The sequence below is a fragment of the Balaenoptera ricei genome, chromosome 3 (genome assembly GCF_028023285.1).
Source record: "Balaenoptera ricei isolate mBalRic1 chromosome 3, mBalRic1.hap2, whole genome shotgun sequence".
NCBI classification, from domain to species: Eukaryota; Metazoa; Chordata; class Mammalia; order Artiodactyla; family Balaenopteridae; genus Balaenoptera; species Balaenoptera ricei.
The window spans coordinates 17,604,521-17,631,066 of NC_082641.1; the positions used below are offsets into that span (position 1 = coordinate 17,604,521).

General features: G+C 34.8%; 1 long non-coding RNA gene across 2 annotated transcripts; it reads left to right on the forward strand.

Moving 5' to 3' along the window:
• The first annotated feature begins 1,073 nt into the window (after positions 1-1,073).
• LOC132362144 (uncharacterized) lies at positions 1,074-25,894 on the forward strand. Of its 2 annotated transcripts, XR_009502237.1 has the most exons (5): positions 1,074-2,115; positions 9,784-9,884; positions 15,703-16,527; positions 19,190-19,290; positions 25,590-25,894. It is a non-coding gene; the product is annotated as an uncharacterized LOC132362144 (long non-coding RNA). The 2 variants fall into 2 exon arrangements; XR_009502238.1 differs by lacking the exon at positions 9,784-9,884 and having other exon boundaries at positions 1,076-2,115.
• Positions 25,895-26,546: the final 652 nt, after the last annotated feature.

Consider the following 26,546-nt stretch of genomic DNA (forward strand, 5'->3'; position numbering starts at 1 on the left):
TGCAAGATGAAGGAAACAATGGAACTTGCCCTAATGTAAAGAAAATATCACTATTCCTCCTTTGACACTTTGGATGATGGGAGAGGTGTATCACCATTTAACTAAAGAGAAAACCCTTCCAGAGCCACCCTAAAGTGTTTTAAGAGATAGAGTTGCTGAGGAAAAAGATTGAAAACAATTGGCTTAAGTGTTCAGAAAGTGGAGAGACTGAAAGAGTTATCTGTCATTCTGCGGGGAGACAAGTGGCCAGAAAATTGGATAAATTGGAAATCACTGGAAGGCAGCTATTTCGTCCTTAGGTGCATTAGATATCTTGGGAAAATGTTATTAAACGGTGAACAATTGCTACTCAAAAATTTCTAGCTGTTTGGAATACAGAGTTACAGAAAGTAAAAAGATTCCATTTTTATTCTAATAATAGATCAATCTAAACCTAAAGAAGTGGTCTTTATACAATATATTAATTTTTATTTTTACTAGAGTGATATTTTAAATAATATGGAATTTGCCTGTGCTTACTAAAGTAACCAAAAACTTCTTTTCTCCTCTTCATTGTTAATTTAATCCAGTAGAAATTAAGAATATTGGGCCCTATTCCAGCTGTACTAAATCTACATTTTAATAAGATCAGATCTATGAAATTTTTTAAATGCTAAATTCCTTGCTTTGTACATTTATTATTTTTACTTATTTGCACTGTGAATGAAAAATTATCTATTGAAATGCTTAAAAGAAAGCAAAATATTGCAGCTCTATTTTATTTTGAAAATAGTTACAAAAAAAAAAAGCAGCTGTTGTAAACACAAAAGAATATATTAAGATATTGCTTGGAAGCCAAAAACCAGAAAAGCTCTGTCATATCTAACAGTAAATGCAATCCATCTAATTTTCCTTTAAGAGGTGGAAATCAAAATTTAATTAACAAGGAAAAGATTATTCTTAAACTCTATGATGTACACTGCTGAAAAATCAAAGGTTAGTTGAAGATACACTGGGATATATTTTAGAGAAAAGAAAGTGAAAAGGAAGCAGAACTGATAATGTGTGAAGCAGAGCTTATAGCAATATTGTATTAAGCATGCTTCAATGTATAGATTAAAGCCTGAGAGGATGCTGTGATGAATTGTTTAATTATTACTGACATATTAATGATAAAATATGAAATATATAAATTAGGGAATTTATAATAAAGAAGAGAAACTGGCAGGCAAGAATTGAAACAAAATGCAAAACTTTCAATAGCAGAATCCTAAGTTGCTCATGCTTTTCTAGTGACCTATTTAGCTATGATGTGCAGGACAGTGTGTCTGGATTTTAGTTATGGATGAACACAGATATTGAATCAGATCCCACAGTGACCAGTTGAGTGGAAATAGGCCATAGACCAGGTAGTCCATTCTCTGGCTGATAAAATTCTAGTCCCCTTGGAAATATGACCACCATTAAAAGTAATAAAAAGATTACATTAAGCAAAAAGTAAACTCACCATGTGAAACTAAATAAATGTCATTCACCAAATTAATAAAATAAAAGAACAAAAATTAATATGATCATGTACCTATAGGAGGAAAAGTATTTGACTAAATTCATCTTTATAAGAATTCTCAGCAAAGTAGGAATAGAAAATAACTTAATCTGGTAAAAGGCATCTGTAAAAACTTACAATTAACATTGTAGACCATGGTATGTTAAATACTCCTTAAGATCAAGGATAAGGCAAAAATTATTTCTCACTACTCTATTATTCTACTTCTCATTATTTCTATTCAGCATTGTAATGGAGGCGCTATCCAGTGATAGACCAGTGGGGAATAGTTCATTTGGCATGCACCATCAGAAGTAGGACTTGACTAATTTTGACCAATAACCAGAAATAACAGAAACAACAAGACATGAAGTCAAGGAAAAGAGAAATAGGAACGCAGTAACGGTATATTCTATTTCTTTTTTTCTAGGGAAAAAATTAAAGGTATTCTTGTGCTTAGATGTCAGTGGTCAATGAAATCCACTCTTGAACAACATACCTTAATTGGTTCAGGCTGGTGATTCCATTTGGTCATCTGGGTGGAACAAGCTACACAATAAAGTATAATTTTAAGATACTCTCACTCAAATGTAAGTAAGTTTATGTGTCAAAGATTTATCAATTCATTAGTGAGTGAAACAGTAAGATGGTGGTATGGTTTGAATTGTGTCACCCCAAAATTCATACACTGAAGTCCTAACATTCAGTTGTCATGAATTTGACAGTTTTTGGAAATAGAGTCTTTGCAGATCTAATCAGGATAAGATGATATCATAGGATGGGACCTAATACAATATGACTGTTGTTTTTACAAAAGGAGAAGAGACACAGATATACAGAGGAGAAAGCCACATGAAGATGCAGACAAACAAGGAGATGGCCATGTGAAAATAGAAACAGAGAGATTAGAGGGATGCATTTACCAACCAGGGATCACCAAGGCTTGCTGGCAACACCAACCAAGAGAACAAGACATGGAAATGATTTCCCTCAGAGCCTTCAGAGAGAGCATTGTCCTGAGAATACCTTGTCTCAGACTTCTGTTTATTTATTCCTCTAAGTCCATTTCAGTCAACTTATCTAAACTCCAGAAAAATAAGCCCCAGAAAACACTATTTTGTAATAACATAAAAGGTAAAATTTTACTTAAGGGGAACCAATACATTGATGATTTTGAGTCTTTTCCGAGAATATGATATCTCTTTCCATATATTCAAGTCTAAATTTACTATTCAGGAGACTTTTTAAACTTTCTTCATTATATTATATTGATATAATATTTATATACAATATTTTAATATTATATTATATAAAATGTCAGATATGAGTGTGTGTACACCATTGCTATTTAATTTTCTTTGGATATGAAATATTATTCCTTAGGTTCAATCAAATATGATCTTATTCAATCATATATTAGTCAAAAGCACAACATTTTTGTAATTCTGAGAAATATATTTACTTTAGAATGTGTTATTACCTCACTTCAAATGAAGAAATCAAAATTTCTGGCAGACAAGTGCACTCCAGTCTGAATTAAAAACATGCAATGGGTTTCCCTGGTGGTGCAGTGGTTGAGAATCTGCCTGCCAATGCAGGGGACACGGGTTCGAGCCCTGGTCTGGGAAGATCCCACATGCCGCGGAGCAACTGGGTCCGTGAGCCACAACTACTGAGCCTGCGCGTCTGGAGCCTGTGCTCCGCAACAAGAGAGGCCACGACAGTGAGAGGCCCGCGCACCGCGATGAAGAGTGGCCCCCACTTGCCGCAACTAGAGAAAGCCCTCACACAGAAACAAAGACCCAACACAGCCATAAATAAATAAATAAATAAAAATTAAAAAAAAAAAACATGCAATGGTGAGCGTAACAGAAGGCAAATTGCTCACATATGGAATCAACATGGAACTATATCAATATTTGTAAAAAAAAAAAAAAATTATGTATTGCTTTTAATTCCCTGGAGAGAAGTACAAAATTCAAGCAACACTTTCTTTTTTTATTTTCCGATTTGTAACTAAGAACCTCTAGCAATTTGTTTTTATTTTTCTCCATCTAAGCAGCTTTACCTGAAGCTTTGGAGAACCCTGTGAAGAATATGTAATAATGTTCATTTTGCTTACTTCCACACCAACAAACGAAATTTATACTTTTATGCCCTGAAGAATTGATTCTTTTCTGTAAATGACATATGGTGGTGAATCCTTTTTGAAAATAAATACTCCTGCTTTCTTGCTGAACAGCTTTTTCATTTAAATTCATGACAACATGTCAAAAACTTTGCCATAAAAATACAGGACAATCAATTGAAGTAATATAGGACTTGAGTAATGAAGGATTTAAACAATTTAATACTTCTTCCATTCATTTTAAATTGAAATTTTAGAGACGATATCTTGGAATATGCTGACAGAGTATGCACACACACACACATCCAGCTTAAGAAAATTGTCTCAGCTGCAATGATTTCATTAAAGATCAGAAATTAAAGTTTTTTTTCGACTTTCAGCTGAAGCTCATCGCAAATAAAGGTAGTATGATCTTTGCTGGATATTATTAATCAACCGTACACAGAAACTTTAGACTATCTGTATTTACGTAGCTTAACTGTCAGAAATGAAACCTGAGGCCATCCGTGTCAATATGATTTAAAAATTTATTTCAGAAAATTATTTTTCAGGAAGGTAAGGCTGTAAATCCATAAATAACATCATTGTTTGCTTCGGGAAATTCCTGCAAACCAATTTGTGTGAGCAAACAACTCTCCTCTCAGACAATAGATTGCTCACCTGGGCAGAGAGCTGTTTATTAAACAGCAGTTTATTTATGAAGACTCATTTCAAGGCTCTCTACTCACTGTTCCTCCATCCTAAATGCTTATGTCATGAACTTCATCTCTTCTAATCTGTTACTGGCCTTGAAAGGCCCACCTTAACCACTTGAGCCCAGATTTCAATAGCTATAAATATCATCTCATTATCTACTCATCTAAGAACACCTTGTCAAAGAGGTATTCTCCATTATAGCCATACTTCTATTTCACTTAGCTTTGCTTAGTCAACATGTGTTAGTTGGTCTGTTGGGGAGACAATAGGCAATATCTGTAGGTTCCACAAGAACCAGCCAAGATACCCTTCCCATTATGGTTCAAGATCTTGGAGTTTCCCTGAGGCTGCTTGAACCATTCCCTTGGGGGCTTCCCTGGTCACAGTAATGAAATACATTTTGTGTTGAATCTGAAATCTAAATTATTTTCATTAGATTCTCAGATCTCTATTTACTTTGATTTCTAGAAATGATGAATGCTTTTAAGGAATACTTTGATCATTTGATCACATTTTATCCATTATAAAATCCTGCCATAGTACTTGCTGACTTTCTTTCTGTATTTTCTTATCATATTTTTATGATCTTATAAAATGAAGTTCATAGAACAAAGAACAAGCTTAACCTAATAAGTTTGTTTTGCCATTTGACTTCAGGACTAATGAGTTCAGAAGATCTCAGAGATCAGCATACTTATAGAACACATTTTGCTTTGGGTCACCTATCAGAATTTTATAAAAGCTTATCTTAGTCTTGTCATGTTTTACCTGTGAGAGTCTATTCCTGAAAGAGATCTTAACTCCAAATGTTCTGCTTGCTTGGGATTTCAGATTTATTGGCCCTCAATTAAAGAGATCCAAACGATGTAACCTACAAGGGATTAAACTCCAAAATTTATAAACAGTTCATGTAGTTCAATATTAAAAAAAAACGAACAACCCCATCAAAAAATGGGCAGACGATCTAAATAGACATTTCTCCAAAGAAGACATACAGATGGCCAAGAGGCACATGGAAAGACGCTCAACATCACTAATTATGAGAGAAATGCAAATCAAAACTACAATGAGGTACCACCTCACATATGTCAGAATGGCCATCATCAGAAAATCTACAAAGAATAAATGCTGGAGAGGATGTGGAGAAAAGGGAACCCTCTTGCACTGTTGGTGGGAATGTAAATTGGTATAGCCACTATGGAGAACAGTATGGACATTCCTTAAGAAATTAAAAATAGAGCTACCTTATGATCCAGCAACCCCACTCCTGGGCATATAGCTGGAGAAAAACATGGTTTGAAAGGATACATGCACCCCAATGTTCATTGCAGAGCTGTTTATAATAGCCAAGACATGGAAGCAACGTAAATGTCCATCGATGGATGAATGGATAAAGAAGATGCGGTACATATATGCAATGGAATATTTCTTAACCATAAAAAGAATGAAATAATGCCTTTTGCAGCAACATGGTTGGACCTGGAGATTATCATACTAAGTGAAGTAAGTCAGACAGAGAAAGACAAATATCACATGATATCGCTTATATGTGGAATCTAAAAAAAATGATACAAATGAACTTATTTACAAAACAGAAATAGACTCACAGACTTAGAGGACAAACTTTGGTTACCGGGGGGAAGGGTGGGGAGGAAGGACAGATTGGGAGTTTGGGATTGACAAGTACACACCGCTATATTTAAAATAGATAACCAACAAGGACCTACTGTATAGCACAGGGAACTCTGCTCAATACTCTGTAATAACTTAAATGGGAAAAGAATTTGGAAAAGAATATAAAAATAAATAAATAAAGAGATCCAAATACCATACTAGGGTCCCATGACAAATTTCAAAAGCAAATTCTTCACTCACTCATCACCAAACTCTTAATGGGTTCAACTTAATTTAGATTCACAACTTCTATAGGCAGACTCCTGCTTCTTACATAGGTTCACACAATAATTCTGTTTTGTATGCTTATTAAAGAACACATGTCACCGAGCATCATTTAAAGTTACAGTCATCTCTTTGGAAACCCTTTTACAGGGTAAATATGTTTAACAAGTTACTTAGAATGATAATGGATAAAGTCCTGAAAATGTTTATTGTTATGTAAAAACTTCCAAAAGAAATTCAGATTCCAAAAGTGTTCTTTTATTTTTAAATTTTTATTTACTTTAATTAATTAGTTAATTAATTAATTAATTTTTGGCTGCATTGGGTTTTCATTGCTGTGCACGGGCTTCTCTATTCAGTGGCTTCTCTTGTTGCAGAGCACAGGCTCTAGGTGCACGGGCTTCAGTAGTTACGGCACGTGGGCTCAGTAGTTGTGGTCCGCGGGCTCTAGAGCGCAGGCTCGGTAGCTTTGGCACATGGGCTTAGTTGCTCCACGACATGTGGACATCATTACTCTGAATTCTTTTTCCGGTAGGCTACCTATTTCCTCTTCATTTGTTTGCTCTGGTGGGTTTTTACCTTGCTCCTTCATCTGCTGCATATTTCTCTGTCTTCCCATTTTGTGTAACTTAGTACGTTTTGGGCTTTCCTTTTTTTAGGCACAGGTTGGTAGTTCCCATTGTTTTTGGTGTCTGCCCCCAGTGGGTAAGGTTGTTTCAGTGGCTTGTGTTCCCTTCCTGGTGGAGGGGACTGGTGCCTGTGTTTCGGGTGGATGAGGTTGAATCTTGTCTTTCTGGTGGGCAGGACTACGTCCAGTGGTGTGTTTTTGGATGTCTGTGAACTTATTATGATTTTAGGCAGCCTCTCTGCTAATGGGTGGGGTTGTGCTCCTGTCTTGCTAGTTGTTTGGCATGGGGTGTCCAGCACTGGAGCTTGCTGGTCATTGAGTGGAGCTGGGTCTTAGCGTTGAGGCAGTGATCTCTGGGAGATCTCTTGCCAATTGATATTACGTGTGGCCAGGAGGTCTCTGGTGGACCAGTGTCCTGAACTCAGCTCTCCCATCTCAGAGGTTCAGACCTGCCACCCAGCGGAAGCACCAAGACCCTGTCAGCCACTCAGCATAGACAACTGTTGTAAAAATCTGACTGGTGTCTTGGATTTTTCTTCGCTGGGCGATTTATCTGAGCCAGGTTCCCTTTGTCAGAAACACAGCAAGCCAAAACGCTGAGACATCCGAGGTTTGCAGCGAAGACAGAGCCATTCTGCGCAGGTGTAACTAAGCTACAGGCCTCTAGTTTCAAAAATTCAGGCGCTTCACAGGATCTGAGGGTGGAGTTTTCAACCCTCTGATGTCAAAAGTTCCCACATTGGTGTTTATCTTTTATTTTCATGCCTTCTTTTGCTGTATAGAAATCTCCAAAAATGGCTTCCAACCTCAGATGATTTCATGGGTGCGTTACTTCGAACTTGCACAGAACAAATAATTTCTGTGTAACATAAATCCCTCGACCCCTGTAATAGCCTCTTTGCTTGCCCCGCCTCCATCTTTGCCATCTTCCAGACTGTCCTCAATTTAGCAGCCAGAAGGAATCTTCTGCAGTAGCCCGAGTCAAATCACATCACCTCTCACTGAAAACCCTCCATTGGCTCCCATCTCAGAGAAAAGCAAAGCCCATTAAAGGTTTATAAGACTGTGATATTGTGACTTATAAGAAAAGTATATATTTGATTATTCAGAAGACCAAAATATACGTCTCATATATATTTAGTCTTTGTTCACAGTTCCTGACTCACAGCTCCCCAAACTCTTGGAATTTCCTAAGTCTGAATGTGTAATTATTATTGCACACTGTCAATACTGTTTATGTTTAAAATCAAATATACTGATACTTTTGGATTTTTGAAGAAATTTTATTGGAGTAGAGTTGATTTACAAGTTGTGTTAGTTTCAGGTGTACAGCAATGTGAATCAGTTATACATATGCATATATCCACCGTTTTTTAGATTCCTTTCCCATATAGGTTATTACAGAATATTGACTAGAGTTCCCTGTGCTATACAGTAGGTTCTTGCTTGTTATCTATTTTATATATAGTAGTATGTTAATCTCAAACTCTTAATTTATCCCTTCCCCCCACCATATTTCACCTTTGGTAACCATATGTTTGTTTTCCAAATCTGTGAGTCTGTTTCTGTTTTGTAAATAATTTCATTTATATCATTTTAAAAATTAGATTCCACATATGAGTGATATCATATGATATTTGTCTTTCTCTGTCTTATTTACAAATATCATTGGTAGTTAAATGTCACAGTAAGTCCCATGTTGTCTTATCTGGTCAAAGGACCATCTCCCTTAAAGCTATCGTCCTCAGATGCTTCTCTTATTTAAAAGGTCCTAGTACTACTAACAACTGGAAATGCATTGTAACGGAAGAAAACATTGTCAGCCCACTGACAGCTGACAATTATTTTAGGAATCCTGACAGGCAAATTGTTGCATAAAAAATAAAAATTTGCTACAAATGAACTTTAGAGTTTAGCAGCAGTCAAATAAACAGAACATACAATTATTATTAAAGCCATACACATTTTTATGAGATTGTTCTTTGACATCCTCATTTTATCTCTCTAGGCATTTTATCAAAAACGAATGATAGATGAATACAAACACTTAATTTCAAGCAGAATTAAGATTAAATTTTAGCCACCGAGGGTCTGGATGGGAATCAGGGCATCAAGGGATACTTATGGTTCAATCCCCAAAGTTACTGCACCTCAAATTTCAGCAAACTTTCTGCTAATTTCTGATGATTAGATGTTTAAACCTTGTGCCTTCTGTAAGCCAAGGTCAGGTTACGTAAACTTACATAGACCCAAAGAGGTTGTAAAAATTTATAATAAATTTTGGAAAAAAATTTAGATGTGATATGGCATGAATCTTCTCATAAAGCAACAGATCAGACCCTTGAATGTTGAAAATACTCTTGCATTCTACCTCCAGATCCCTTTCAAAACTATAAAAAGATCACAGGCCTGGGGATCTGGGCTCCTAGGAACTAGTAGCTTCTATAATGCACATGGTTGCTGTGACCATGAAAGATGGACAAGACTCTGAGTGGACAAGGATGCTGAATCCAGTCAGATCTGTGACTTATTTGGAATATGACCTTTCGGCACCCTAAATGCTGATCTGGATGAATATCAACAAAAACTAAGCTTAATGTGTTTGATATCTCATTCTTTTCTGACTTTAAATTTGAGTATCGTTTTGTGATGTGGCCAAGCTCAGGATTCCGACAAGCCTGTTCACCACTGTGGTCTCTACAGTGATCCCCTCCTATTCTATCTTCTATATCCCCCCTTCTCACTCTCAAGCTGTATGGATAAAAAATAATCATCTACAGGACTGTGATATTGCCAAAGAAGGTCACAAAATGTAATGAGCAAACAGTTTTAGAGGTGACACTCACCTTCTAACACCATCAATATCACCCTCTATTTAAGTATCTCTATTTTTCCTTTAAAATTTAGGAAATATCTTTCTCACTCCTTTTGTTGTGTGCTAGAGGAGGACATACCTTTCAGTCCTGCTGTTGAGAAAAGCACAGCACAGTATTCCACTCCATCAGCAGGTAAATTCAATATGGGTGACTGTCTTTTAATCTATACATGTGTTGTGTTGCAGCTGTCAGGTATGAAGTGTTATATAATACTTTAAAGGACTCCTTCGACTTGGGTGTTTCTTATAAGCATTTTGAAAGAATTTTTTCCCTTGGTGTATGACTTATAGATGTGTCCTGATATTTCCCCTTTGACTAGATCTATGTAGTATAACTCAGCTACCTAAATAGTTCTACATGATAGGGTGACCTTGTTTCCATTCAATATATTCAAAATATCAAAGCAGAGGTTCTCAACCTAACATCTAGAGTAAGGTCTTCTTATCCCCTTTTATATTAAAGAATAGTTTTAGAAACAACTATTACTAAATTTTTCAATATTTTAGAAATGTGTGTCCTCAAAAATATACACTTCCATATATGTAATACAGTGTTGCAACATATTATCAAGTCAAAGATGTCTAGGCCTGAATGACCACCGTAAATAGGCTTTCCTATTCCAAAAGTTTTCTTGCAGAGGTAATGGGTTGCTATTTGCATCATGTGCTGCTTTGCTAATCAAATTAGCTAAAACTTTGGTGATAATAAAAGTGTAACTCAAGAGATATGTTTTGTGAAATGTAATCCAAAAATTTCAGACATTTATAATGAAAAGATAAATTGTTGTTACTCTCATCTATATACAGTGTTAGGAGGCACAATTCATTTATACATACAAAACTCTTATAACAGTTTTTGTGTCCATGTAAATTATAGTCATGACAAAAAGAATTAAGAGGTATCATGTAATAACCCGTAAAGGAGAAAAATCTGAAAAAGAACATATATGTTATGAGATATTGGATCTACATGATACCTCATTTTTTTTTTTTTGCTTTTGTTTCTATTATTTTATTTAAGTATAGTTGATTTACAATCTCATGTTAGTTTCAGGTGTACAGCACAGTAATTCAGTGATATATATATAAATGAGGGACCATGTAAATCCAGTATCTTATAATGATTTGCAATTTATAAGTGTTTCCATGGATAGACTATTTATCATGGATTAACCTCCTAAAGTACTATTCCAGTAAATTATGATTATTATATTGGTGAATACATCCGAAGAAAACAAAAACACTAATTCAAAAAGATACATGTGCCCCAATGTTCAGAGAAGCATTATCTACAATAGCAAAGATATTGAAGCAACTTGTGTCCATCACAGATGAATGGATAAAGAAAATGTGGTATTAGTAATCTATTTTATACATATTAGTGTATATATGTCAATCCCAATCTCCCAACTAATAGGAACCTGATGTATAAAAATAAATTAATTAAATAAATTAAAAAAAAGAAAATGTGTGTGTGTGTGTGTGTGTGTATATATATATATACATATATGTGTGTGTATATATATATATATATATATATATATACACACACACACACACAATGGGATACTACTCAGCCATAAAAAAAAAATGATGAAATTTTGCCCTTTGCAACAACATGGATGGACCTGGAGGGTATTATGCTTAGTGAAATAATTCAGACAGAGAAAGACAAATACTGTATGATTTCATTTATATATGGAATATAAAAATATAAAACAAACTAGTGAATATAACAAAAATAAACAGACTCACAGATATAGAGAACAAAATAGTAGTTACCAGTGCGGACACGGAAGGGGTGAAAGGCAATGCAGGAGTAGGGTTTAAGAGGGGCAAACTGTGTATAAAATAAAAAAGCTATAAGGATATATTGCACAGGGAATATAGCCAATATTTTATAATAACTATAAATTGAGTATAATCTTTAAAAATTGTGAAACAGTATGTTGTATACCTGAAACATAATATAAATCAACTATGCCTCAATAAATAAAAATAAATAAATAAATTGATGAGTAAATTTCTAATACCTATTTAATTTGTGGGCATGTTTATCAGTTAGAAATAGCATTTGGAGATCCAAATATAGAAGCTTTAAAAAAATGGAGGTTTGCTTTTTACTCTGACATATAAGAAGTTTGCAAATTGGTGGTCTATTGCTAGAATGCAAGCTTCATGTTGTCATCAGGAACCTGAGACTGTACTTCTCTTTCACTAATTTCAGCACATGGCTTCTGTCTGAAAGCTTACCTAATGCTTCTAGCCATTACATCTGCATTCCAGGCCAGCTGCAAAATGTATACAAAGATTTAAAATAGGGCATATCTTGTATATGTATAACTGATTCACTTTGTTATAAAGCAGAAAGTAACACACCATTGTAAAGCAATTATACTCCAATAAAGATGTTAAATAAATAAATAAATAAATAAAATAGGGCATATCTGACTACGACAACTCTACTCAACATTTTGTAATGACCTATATGGGAATAGAATACAAAAAAGAGTAGATATATGTATATGTATAAATGATTTACTTTGCTGTACAGCAGAAACTAACACATCATTATAAATCAACTGTACTCCAATAAAAAATTAATTAAAAAAGTAAAAAGGGCATATGTACCTGCTGAGTCAACTGCAATTAATGAACCATCTCAGAAGTTCCAAACAACTTGCCTTAGTATGGTTGCATTAAGACATAAAGGAAGGTGGAAAATGGTACATTGCATTCAGCTAAACTGGGATTCTGTGACTAAGAATGGGGTCATGAATATTGAAAGGTCAATAGCAATCTCCAATGGCATATATAATAATGACTTTAAATTAAATCTTCAAGCAATGCTATACACACATGGAATATTAACAGGGAAAAATAGCAAAAGTAAAAACATCAGTAAAGAAATAACATACAACTTGTTAGCAGATGTTTTGTGTGTGTCAAAGCAGGCAAAAAATGACCAAGTTTCCTAATAGTGACCAAATGTACAAATTAAATAAAAATACACAAGAGGGCTATCAACACCCCATTTTGGAGAGCCATTCTCTAAGATTCTAAGTTTAGGAACAAAAATTTATATTTCTATTAACTTATGTTTTGAAGATATTCAGAGTCTGATAATATAAATGATATTAGGATAAAGACAAACTAATAATAAATAACAGTAAAAACAAGTTTAAAAAACCATTATTGTAAGAGTATAGGGATATAATAATGCATTTGATATATAGTGTATTTATCGTTTATATTTGATAACATAGGAATTTACTGCTCCATTCATTGTTACAATCTATAGTATTACAAAAGCAGTGATTAAACAGATTAAGATAAAAATATCAGCTCTATTACTTATTGTTTGAAAAAGTACCTCTAAGGCTGGTCCTATCAGGTTGTTCGTATTTATCACCTGATGTAAGCTTTCCTAGGAAGCGGCCAGACCTTACCAAAGGACAAGAGCTTGCTCCCCAATCTGACTGTGTGGTGTAGAATGCAGACCACAGCAACTGCTCTCAACAAGGAGACAGAGCACGAATGACCGAGAAACACAGGCCCAGACTTTCCTCTAGAACACTCACCAGTCTTGTAACTAATACCTCTCCCCAAGCAGTAAATGGGTGAGGAGTAGAGAGAATCTGTAAGGGTTATTCTTAGGAAAGACTTCTGGGGCAAAAGAGGAGACTTTTGTAAATGATTTTGTAGAATTCACTCTTGAGTTATCAGTTACATGTATGCACTGATAATAAGAATTTACAAAATTCTCTCTAGAAGTCGATGTCATTGAGATATTTCACTGCACTTGCTGTGTGATCTTCAGATCCTTTCTGCCTAGACTGTAACTATACTTTCTGAATTAGAAAGAATTACTATACTACATTTACGTTAAGAAAAAAAGTACCCTTATTATGCAGGATCAAGTAACACCACTAAAACTCATGTTTAGGGAAAAAAAAAATACAGATAATTATGTTTTATTATGTGTGTTCTAAAGAGAAAAATAATTGTGTTCCGCAATGTAATTTTATACCGTACTCTTCTAAATACTTTCGTTTAAACAAGATCTTTATAAAAAATGTTTTCTGCACAGAAATTTTTGAATACTTTTAAAAACGATCACAACACATATGGGCTCCGAATGTGTTGAATTATTTTAATACTTTCACTGTAACTGGAATTCTTGAAGAGAATATGCATTTGCATAATGCTGATAATACTTTTTCATTTCTTTTTGTGCTTCAGCTGTTATAATATCCACTTATAATGGTAATTGTATGTGTTTATTATCCATGATTATCTCTAGATATATGTGCATTTTCTTTAATTACACTATAAACTCTAAATGGAAAATCAAAATGAAGTCACCTCTTGTCTCAGTTAGGATATTAAATTCTCTTCCTTATATCTAGAGTTTCCCAAATGCCCACTGCAAAATTTTATTTGGGGAGTAGAGAGTGGAAAATCAATATAGTAAATGACATTACAGGGAAGGAGGTATATAGAGGCCAGCTCTTCATTATCCCTCTTCTCACCCCTGAAAGCTACACATTCATTAATGCCAGCACTCACATAAACAAGCACTTTTCAAGTGCATAGTATACTGTGATAAGACAACTTTGTCAAACACTTAATTAATATAAAAATCAGAACTAATACCACTGTTTTTTAATTTCACGTATAAGGTAAAAAATTCTTCAGACACAAAGTTACTTTGAATGATTTTCTCTATTATTAAACAGTTATTTTGGTAGAAGAATCATACAAACAATATAATATCCAGGGCCAGATGTGGGCATGGATTCCCTCTACTAAGGCTAAAATTTTGGCTTCTCTTTAAAATAAGAGCCATTCATTCAACAAATAATGTTTAAGTACTTGATATATACTAGACACAGGGGATGTACTAATAAGAATGAACTAACTGACAAGAAAACTTCCCCTCATGGAACTTAAAATCTATTTGGATAAACAGAAGGCAAAAAATATAAGTACATAGTGTGTTAGTTACAAGTGTTTGCTAAGGTGAATTAAAGACTGGTAAGGTCTTGAGAAAAGGGGATTAATGACAAATGTCACCTCCAGTTCAGTTTACTAGAACAATTTGGTCTTAACTTCTTTCAAAGCAAAAATAGTCCTGTAGTTAAACAGATCCATTACACAAAGCAAGCAGCTTATAATATGCATTTATTCCCTTCTATTACAATTTAATTTTTTAAATGGCTCCACAAAGATACAATAAGTCAAAATGTATTATTGACAATAAATCCATATTAATAAATCATTATAAACTGTTTCTAAGGTAATAAATAGAGTTATTAATTTCACATAAATAACTTTAAAAAGGTAGCAAATGTAAAAATATATTTAGGTCATGGAGATGTCTGTTACAATAATAAAACTAATGAAACGCCAAAGTAACAGGCTTCATGTGTCAATATGAGTCCTCCACTATTCAACCCAATTCCAGACATACTCTTCAGAATCTCCTTATATTGAGATCCAGTAAAATCTACAATGATTTCAGTAGACACAGACACACACACACACACACACACACACACACACACACACAAACATATAATATTGAAATACTGGGCTCAAAGGAAGGAGTGTAGTGTACATGCAATTTGTATATTTGCTAAATATGGGAAGACATTATTTAACAGAAGCTTATACTTCCTTTTACTTTCCATCATTGTTTCCCTCTCCTCAAATACTTACCTAAACAACCAATAATTATATATGTTTTTTATGAATTTTTGAAATAATTCCCAGAAACAGGATTTACATGGCTGCCTCTGTATTTAACGTGTGTGTTAAATGTACCACACCTTCTTTATTCATTCCTCTGTTGATGGACATTTAATTTGCTTCCATGTCCTGGCTATTGTAAATAGTGCTGCAATGAACATTGGGGTGCATGTATCTTTTCAAATTATGGTTTTCTCCAGGTACATAAATACAATGGAATATTACTCAGCCATAAAGAAGAATGAAATACTGCCATTTGCAGCGATGTGGATGGACCTAGAGACTGTCATGCTGAGTGAAGTAAGTCAGACAGAGAAAGACAAATATCATATGATATCACTTCTATGTGGAATCTAAAAAATGATACAAATGAACTTATTTACAAAACAGAAACAGACTCACAGACTTAGAAAACTTATGGTTACCAGGGGGTAAGGGGGAGGGATAAATTGGGAGATTGGGACTGACATATACATACTACTATATATAAAATAGATAACTAATAAAGACCTGCTGTACAGCACAGGGGACTCTACTTGATACTCTGTAATGGCTTATATGGGAAAAGAATCTAAAAAAGAGTGGATATATGTATATGTATAACTGATTCACTTTGCTATACACTTGAAACTAACACAACATTGTAAATCAACTGTATCCCAATAAAAATTTAAGAAACTAAAGTGTGTGTTATGGATTCTGAGAGCGAATCTGATATTTGGCAGTTTTATTAAGTATCACCCATGGGAACCCCATCTGTAGACGCAGGAGTGGAAGAGGAAGAATGTGAGCCATGGGTTTCTCTGGAACTGGAAGGAACTGTCAGGGTCATCCCAGGTTGGGTCAAAATGCTCAGGCTTTTATACCACTGTCTCCATCAGTGTTTGGATACCATGTGCTCCAGGAAGGACTGAATGTTGGGTCAGATAACTCTTGCAGCTGAGGCAGTCCTTGAAGGAGCTGGCAGCTGAAGTCTTTCCTATTATATTGCTCCCAGCAGCTGGGGCAAATCCATCCTTGAAGTGGTGAGTGTGTCCAATCACAGTGCTTGCCTTTTAGTTCTTGTGAAACCTAAATTGTTTGCTTTATAATTTTTTTAAATGCTTCCTTATAAATCCTCAATACCAAGATATCATAAATCCAGGAATTAAGAAAACAATGTTTCTATTTATGGAATTTCATAAATTCCTCTGTACAGAAATCAGGACTAAAACATGCCTTTGATAACTAACAAATTGTCTGGTCTGGGAACCAAATCTGTCGCGTAAATGTAAATTGCATTTAGTTTATAGTTATGCTCTAAGGGATTATTGCCAAATCAGTTAGTTTCACTGCGTGTCCCAATATTCAGGTTGATGCATAAGTTTAAATAGAAAAATATATATATTTGATATTGAAATGCGCTTTTTAAAGGGAGAAAAGGTAAATGTTTAAAGTTGAACTGAAGGACACACAGTTCTAAATGATTTATTGGCTGTCTACCATTCTCAAATGCCTGCCAATCAATGTTACACGTGGCATCTTTCAGATGATGTGGGCTATTTCAAGGAAGTGCTTTTGCTTTTCATGATAAAAATACAACTGAAGGACCATGAAGAGAAAAGTGTAGTGTTTATCTAAATTGGCTGAAACACTGATTTCAAAGGCTAAAATCATTCCGAAAGATAGTCTCAAATCTGGTATTTCAATACTGTGGTTTCCTTAGATTTTAATCTTGAGAGATAGTGCTTCACTCTCATCTAATCATGCTGGATTTCAAAATCCTTTCATAATTTAGTGTTGAAGTTACTGGCAGGACTTGGCAATTAAAAGCAGAGGAGAGCTTTCACAAAGGAGCTTGTCATTGTTCTTGACTTCCCTGATTTCTTGCTCATCAATACAGCATTTCTCAAGGGCTGAGGAAAAGCAGTACATGATTCTAAACGCCAATGCTAGAGACGATATCCAGGGAAATGAAAAGTTCTGTTTCCTGTGCTGGTTCTGATTCATCTTGAATCAAGTTATTGTCTTACCATCATCATAGATATCTTCAAGGACCCCATGAAAGAGGGCTGTGCTGCATGCCTAGTGCAGGGGCTTAAACGTCTCACAGCGTTGCCCTGAGTCCCTACGTGTGGCAACGATATTTGTATTTCAAGTTGTCATAAACTTTCAAAATACTTGAAAATAATTGCCCGCACATGATAAAGGCAAATTTTTCATTCCTGCTTCTGCTTCTGCTTTTTTCTTTGGGTGGTAAATCCTCTAAGTACAAACAGCAGCCTCCTTACATAAATAAAATAGGATAGTGAATGTCATTTTCAGTCCAAAGTTCTGTCCAGGCAATGACAATGAGGTACACAGGAGGCAAAGTAGTTGTGCAAGAACTTGATCTGTTGGCTCTGCTTTTTTTTTTTTTTCTGTTGGCTCTACTTTTGATTCAACCAGTGAGAAAAGTTACATTGTGTATCAAGAAGCTATTTTCTCCCCTTCTCTCTCATCTATCTATCTATCTATCTATCCACCTACCTATAAATTTTATGTAAATACTTCCTTAATCATCTCAAGTTCAGACAGCTGCATCAATTCCTCTCAAATTACTCCCAGCATTCTTCCAGGTGATATATTTAGGCCAAATGCACTTCTGTCTCTATATACTATTTATTTCATTTAAATTTGTCATTTTTCATATTGCATCATGACCATAAAATAGGACCACCATTATCAAACTAACCAAAGTTTCATCAAGTTCTGCTTATTCTCTGGTAACCCTTCTACTCCATGTGATTAACCCCAGAGTCTCACTCACTTAAATTTCTTGGTGGCATGAAAGCAAATATTTTGTAATTTCCTCTACCCTCTTTTGTCTATTTCTCCACAAGATCCCATTGATTTATATGCATTTTAAAATTATAAATATTAACTAACTTAATTTCTACTAAATTTCTATTTTTCTCTTTTCTCCTGTAATGCAATACATTCTTTAGTACAAAACTGCCAAACCAAACTTTAAGGTCATTCTGACATAAGCAAGTGATATAACGGGGAATAAAAACCACCCCCTTATAATTGTGGGGCAAAAAAAGTGGGGGTGGAAGGAAGGGATACAATCAGAGGGTAGAAATATTTCCTCACTCAACTTCCATTCACTAAATACCTCACTCATATTTCCATCCTTACACGGTTCTCGTTCCATGATATTCAGTCATCCATCAGATACATATTGATTCTTTGCTATGTGCCAAGTTCTGCTTTTGGCTGTAGAAATTAAGTAGTAAGCAATATAGAGAACCCCTGATCTTAGGGATCTTATATTAAAAGATGTGTTAAAGAAGTGTGTGAAAGAGTGAATGCACTTACATTAAGTGTGAGCAGGTTTAATTTAACTGTAGTAATATGGTGTCACCAGAGTTGTCATGTCTCATTGGATGGTAAGTAACAGAAATCCAACTGCAGAGAGAATAGGTAAGGGAAAATGTACTAGACATTTACTGGGCCGTGTGATATAATCTGAGGGAAGTTTAGATGAGCAAAGGCCAAAGTACATGGATAAAACTGGCCCTAAAAGACAATGGTCGTAAAAGACATTGCCATTCTCTTGGGAGGGTTTCTGATGATATTTCCTGATCCTTATGTGGCATGATTTATCTGTATGGAAGATGCAAAGTGTGGAAATTCTAGCTGATATTTGAATAAATTCTTCCACAGACTTGATAGTCACTGAGGCCTTGCATTCTGGAACAAAATGGGCAAGAGGGAAGCTTCCCAACATAAGAAACTATACTTTTTGTGAATCTGTCCAATAAAAGGTATTTTTATTTGCTTTAAATTCAAAAACAAAGAAAACCTAGAAACTAAATATATGTGAACTTATGTTTATTTCAAACTAGGGGAGGAAATTGTTTTACATTTTTAATATTTCTTAAGCTTTCCTTTTCTCCTTATGTAAATCTGTTACTAAATCAGTGCTTCTAAGTGAAAATCACAGTATCTTACAATTTGGAATGAATAGTGCATGAAAGCAAAAACCTTTTCTGATGCATTTCTGGTACCCAGAATAGTGCCTGATAAGTACAAAATAAATATTTGTTGCATATATATATATATATATAGCATTGTAACAAATCATAGTGAAGAAATGTAATTTGTTACAGGCGGTAAAAGTAATATAATTTTTGTACATATTATATATCTGGCACTGTTCTAAGTGTTTCTGATATATTATTTCATTATCTCTGTTCTTCCTACCACCTGATAATGAGTTACTATTTTTCATATTATACATACAAGAATACTGATCCTTAAAAAGGCTTATCCACTGGGGTATGATATTGAGAAATTGACAGAAATGGACTTGATCACAAATAAACCTAGTTTCAAAGCTGTGTTTTTATATTGCAACATGCAAAAGCCATCTAGTCTACTTCACTATCTTGACATTGCATCAATTTCAGAAATGAATGTCGGCTTCAATTATAATACAACGAAATTAAAGAAACCAAGATATCCAAGTGCAACCTCTTGAAATCTTTCGATTAAAATGTGTAAAGCAGGTATTTTTACTACATAATGAATGACATATACTATCCATGAAAATGTTCTAGAAGCTTATGTGCATTTTGTATTAGAGAAAGTCCATATCAGTTTCCTCCTTTCAATCAAACCAGTTCATAAGCATTCCTCTAAATGCTTCTAAGAGTAACGTATCAGGTAGGAAGAGAATTTTCCATACAGGTTTGTATTTTTCTGTGATTTACTTCTCATGTCTCAACTATGCCACTTCTCTGAAAACCACACTTGTTTTGGGGTGAACTTTTGGAATCGAATGGAATGCCAGATGCTTTGCTTCCGGTCCCCTTGCTGCTCCCCTTCTTTTCCTTTGAATGAGAATTCTTATCTGCTTTGGGTCAGCATTTTAGCTTTGCAAGTTTGGACTTAGATTTTAGTGCATTTATCATTCTTTTTTCACAGTAAATGAGGAACAGATTTTAGCTTTTAACCTCCAGGACCCTCAAAATATTCTGATAATTTTTAATGAAGCAATAATCAATTTCATGACTAGTTGTGTCACTTTAATTGTGTTAAGATATAGACTGATGTTCCAAAATTTCAGCATAACAAGAAGATTTAGGTACTCAGGCTAATTTAAACATGGAGGCATCATTAGAAATAGAGACCATAATAAAATAGAGTATTGGGGATTTTTAAAATTAAGGTTATTTAATCCAAATCACATTTAGGGTATATGTATTTGTACCAGTTATCAAACTTGGTGTCACAAATAAATTGAACACTAGGTTGACAAAATGTAAAAGATACAGATTAGATTCTAATGTGGATTCTACAGGCTATTAATCCACATACTTTAGGCAAAATATATATATATAAAATTACAAAAATTTTTCTTTTTTCCTGAATTGATTTTTAGAGATAGCTATGTAATTGACACTCACAAAATAATCAAAAAGTTCTATAACTCCAGTGGATAATTTTGAGGGTAGAAATATTCACTATATTATATTTTAAGGAATACAACTAATTAAAAAATAATTAATTTTGTCTTAATTTTTCCCATTGCTCGTAATGGAAAGTGACATGTAAATACACTTGTCTCTTTCCTCATTGGCACTTACCTACATATCTTTAATAGCTTTATTGTTTTAGCTCTGCCAAGAGATTAGTTAGTAAATTAAGGCAAAACAAATCCTGTGAACAGCTAGAAACTACAATATTAATTTTAGTCAATGTAACTCTAAATAATTTTACACTAACAATGGACCAAACAGAACAAATAAAATATTATTGCAAAAGTAAATAAATAAATAAAGTAGCCTAGGTCAAGTTGTCCTAATGTCCCTAAATAAAGTAATTGACAAAATTAAAGTCTATGATATAGTAAGTGACATAACATATCGTGTATGTGATATCATAATAATATTTCTTCCTTTCCTTCCTCTAGTTACTGAACCCCCTAATTATCTCATTATTTGATCACTTAAAAGTTATTCAACAGATGATTAACATCAGAAACTGAAAGTTCACTGTCTAAAATGATTCAAAATACCACTTTCAATTTTTACTTGTAAATTTAATTTACTTTATAAAAGATGGACTCTCTTTTCAAGAATAACATAAAAATCAATTCATTCTTCTGTATATTAATATTATGTCATTTGTAGTTTAAACTTTTCATCTAATATCAGATTACATGCAGGAGTCTATAATTACTCTGACAGATGTGCTTTAGAAAATGCAAAAATAAAATGTGGAGATTAATATCGACAAATTTACTATTGGGATCAAATGTTTTATTAAGTAAAACGTTTTGTTTAAAATCCTTAGCTTAGTGCAATTTGATAGAAATTCCTGAATATCAGAGCATTTAAAATAGATTCTTAATTTAAACTTGGCATATTTCTTGTAAGATATAATATAATCGAATTGAACATGGCTGTCTGTAAAACTATAAATAGGATCAGAAGAGACTCAAACTAAATTAAGTTTTAGCAGCCGTCAATTTATTCTAAGATGACACTGACATAAAAACTGGCTTATTGAGATTTGTAAATCTTATTCTGTAAGTTCTTGCTAGAGAGAGTCTAGAAGTTTTCTGCTCAGACTATGTAGATCAAGACAAAGTTCTTTTATTAGTAACACTATTCAGAAGATGATTTTCTTTTGAATCTATAAATGTAAAATTCTCAAAGTATTTCCAACATGATCTCCCATCTCTAAATTGATTTTATTTCTAAATAAATGTAATTACTTTAAATGTCTAAACTATGTAGTTGAGTCTTATCTAATTCTTTAGTTCCCAGATAGATAGGAGTTAAACAATGGCATCCAAGGCCACTAGGCTTTGCTCTCTATTCTGCCACTGCCAAACTATGTGTCCTGACCTAGGTGTGAGACTCTCATAATAGATGCACTTTTTCATAATTCAGCTTCTCATATAGAGTACCATTTGCAGTTTATATACTGATGCCTTACATACTAGAAGATACATTTCTGAAACCACTGAGAGCATGAAGAAGAGCCATAACAGAAATAACAGAATACACATAAAAACTCTTTAATTTTCAATGCACTCCTTCCCAAATTGGAATAATATGTAAATTCAAGTATTTGGAGCACTTCCTTACTTTCTGGCACTACAAGGTGCTCCACGTTCATCCCGTGTATTTCTTTTCCCCATTCTTAGATTGGCCTTTTTTCCAAAGAGCCCAGGTTTCTTTATAAAAAATCCATATCTAAATGCTAGGTGTGCTTCAAGCTAAGGTGGTGTAATTTCTTTAAGGACTTCTCGTCTGACAAGCAAAGAAAAATATGTGCGTATGTATGTATGTATTCTTTCCCATGTATATAAATATCTATAAATAGTTCTATATGCAACCATCTGTGTCTATATTAAGATCTACATGAGTTCTTACTTATGTCTCCAACTCTAATCTATTGATACATGATCACTCTAGCCTTCTCCCCCTACCTGTAAACTCTCACTCCAACAATGAAAAACCTGACTTCCACCATCTGACATCTATTATTTAAATGTTCAATTCCATTATATGTGTATAGAGGTAAAATAATTGATAAAGTGTACCTCACAGAGAAACATCTGTATCAATTAAAGTAAAATACATATGTACAGATTTTTTGCTTTTAGTCTTAGAGACTCCATTTATCTTCAAAGTCACCTTGGTCAGCACCCTTTCTCTCCACTCCCTTCAATGAAGTTATTTTATATGTTTGTTTGTAATATAGGTGGAGTTTTTAACATTCTACATTCTATCCTGGGATCTCATAACCTCCTAATTGATATTCTTCATTGCATATATAAAGATTTACTATTCGTGTTTTAAACTCTGGATTTTGACAAATAGGTATTCTGCTGTTGGATGGAGTGTTCTATAAACGTTAGTGAGATCAAGTTCAGTGATAGTGCTGTTCGGTTCAACTAATGATTTTATTGTTGGCTTGATGCATCAATTATTGAAAGAAGAGTGTGGAAATTTCAACTATAATACTGAAATTATCTACTTTTTTGCTTTCAGTTTTTACAAGAAATAATTAAATAATTAAGTTTCTGAATCAGTTGGTTTTAAGAAAAATAAAGTATTCTTGATGGGACCGACCTAATCAGGAGTGCCCTAATATGGATGGATGATTTTACAACTTTAAAGATGGATGTTTATTTTCAAGTCATTGGATTCATTCATTCATGCCTTTATTCATTCAATATTTATCAATATTTATTCTGTACCTACATAAACCTGACTGCAAAATTGGCTAGAGATTGACACTGTTCTAAAAAAAAAAAAGGTTTAATTATGAAGATTGATGCTAATGATTTTTTGTAACTTATGTTCAAAAGGTTATGAAGGAGAATTCTCTGGCAACTGAGGTGATAGCAGATGAATTTTGAAAAATGTGATAATTGCCATATTATTTGCCTAAGCTTACATATATGGCAGAAAATTTGTGGAGGAACGTTAGCTGCATGCAAATCAGAAGTTAGGGCTATACAGTTGATTATTCATTCATACAGTATTTAAATAATTCAAAATATATTTATTGAGAACCTAATATTTGGAAGACCTTATCATAGATGAAAGTATTACATAGATGGATAATGCCCAGGAGATCTCAGAGTATGTTGGGGAAGACAGTTGCACAGTTGTAGTACTATGGGAAGTAAGGGAAGCGATATTAGGTTTCAAAGTGAGTCTGCATTATTTTGCTGATGTTTCTGGGAAAACATTTATGGAAGATGTGTGGTAGTTTGTGTGTACAGGTTTTTTTTTTCAGCACTCATTCCTCTCTCCTTAAAGTTAAAGCATTTAGAAAGCTAAAGCAAAACCAAACAAGCAATGAAACTCCCTTTGAGCCAGTGTTCTGGATACAGCTTAGACCACTTTCCCATTGTATGCAAGTGTATCAGCTTAGAAGGTTAATAAGTCAGAGCCCATCCTGCTATTGTTAATTCTGGCAGCAACTAAAGCCACAGAGATGGCAGTTTTAGAAGTAGTGGAAGTGACAGGACATCATGTTCTCGTGTCTAAGCACCAATCTGTGGACGTGAGAAGCTTAAAGCTTTGGTAATAGGAGCATCTCCCGGAACCAAGATTGTAGGAATTTTTCTGTGTCTTTAAATTCAATAACCCCAGACTTTCCTCCATGCCTTCAGACACAAGCACACTTCAGCTATTCCAGCTTTTCTGTGTATGTTTCAGTGTAATTTCTGCTTGAGATACCCACTGTGGTTCCTTTTTCCTTCTCAAAACCCTGAAAAATGTGGTAATTAATTGTTTTGAAGAAAGTCACTAGGCCAACAAAACTGGAGTAAAGAGTCAGCATTCTCTGCCCATCCCACCCCTACCAAAGGTTATGAGTAGAAGTGTAAAGAGTACACAAATTTAAGCATAATCTAAGTTTTATTCGTCTGGAACACAGAGTGGTTATGGAACAAATCAGGGCCCTATGGGGCCTTCCTGGGACAGACCCCCCTGCCCATGTCTTCTGCCTGCCTCTGTAGAGAAGCTGTAGTTTCCCAGGCCTCTCCTGAGTCACAAAAGCCTGACTCAAGAATTCATGATTAAAAGGATGTAGTGACAGGGCTTCTTCCCTGGTGGCGCAGTGGCTGAGAATCCGCCTGCCAATGCAGGGGACACGGGTTCGAGCCCTGATCCGGGAAGATCCCACATGCTGTGGAACAACTAAGCCCGTGAGCCGCAACTAAGCCCATGAGCCACAACTACTGAGCCCGCGTGCCACAACTACTGAAGCCCGCACGCCTAGAGCCCGTGCTCCGCAACAAGAAAAGCCACCGCAATGAGAAGCCTGCCCACTGCAACGAAAGAGTAGCTCCCGCTCGCCGCAACTAGAGAAAGCCTGCGCCCAGCAACGAAGACCCAACACAGCCAAAAATAAATAAATTAATTAATTAATTTTAAAAAAAAAAGGATGTAGTGACAAAAATAGCAGTTGGGCCAGGAGAACTGGTAAGAATTTAAGCAGTAAATCAGCCATATGGCAGTCACAGAGTCTTTGGTTTTTCTCTGAAGTACCTAGGTGACAGTATCTGATACATGTTTCGTGTGTTGTTTGGCAGATGCTACAACCCACACCAAATGGAGGAAGTTAACTACTTGATGACCAGGAGCACATAGCCCGCACACCTACTAGAGCCTAAGGACTGATAAGGTTAACCCTTGTGACACCCCTCTGTTACCTCACCTTCAACCAATCAGAGAATTGTGCACAAGCTGATCATATACCCTCCAACTCCCCTCCCTCACCTGACCTTTAAAAATGCTCTTCTGAAACCCATTGAGAGTTTAGGTTTTTTGAGTATTAGCTGCCCTGGACTTCTTGTATGGCACCTTACAATAAACACTGCACTTTCCTTCACCACAACCCATTGTCAGTAGATTGACTTTACTGTGCGTGGGTGAGTGGACCCAAGCTTGGTTAGGTAACAGTTAAGTGAGCATAACAGGAGCATGTGATTGCAGAGTTAAATAGTAACCAAAAGACTGAAATGTTTATGCATCATACAAAGGAATTTTGACTTTATATTTCAGCAGCACACCTGGAGTCAAACGGTACTGCCATTGAGAATGTGTTCCCCGTGATGCAGAGTCTCGGGGAACAAGGTGCAGGCAGATCAGAAACACTTTATAAAGAACGTGGCGGGGGGGGTTGCTTCCACATCTGCCCAGCCCGCTGACTTGCCGGCCCAATGTGCCGACATTTACAGCGCCGTTTGTCTCAAACCTTGTTTTTCTTTTCTAATCCTGAAATAAAGTTCAGGAAGGATAAAAATACAAGCCTGCTCCTCATTTATTAATTCTAAAACTATGTTTTGAATGTCTTTGTACTACGCTAGATATGGAAGATAGATGACTAAGATAGATAACATCCCTGACTTCATAGAGTTTACTGTCATTAAGTAAGAGAACTTTTATGAATATCATCAGGCAAATGAATAACAATTATAAACAATAAAATATGCAATACCATATGAGTAATATAAGCAAACATAAGGGTGTGATGTTATGTTTTGTGT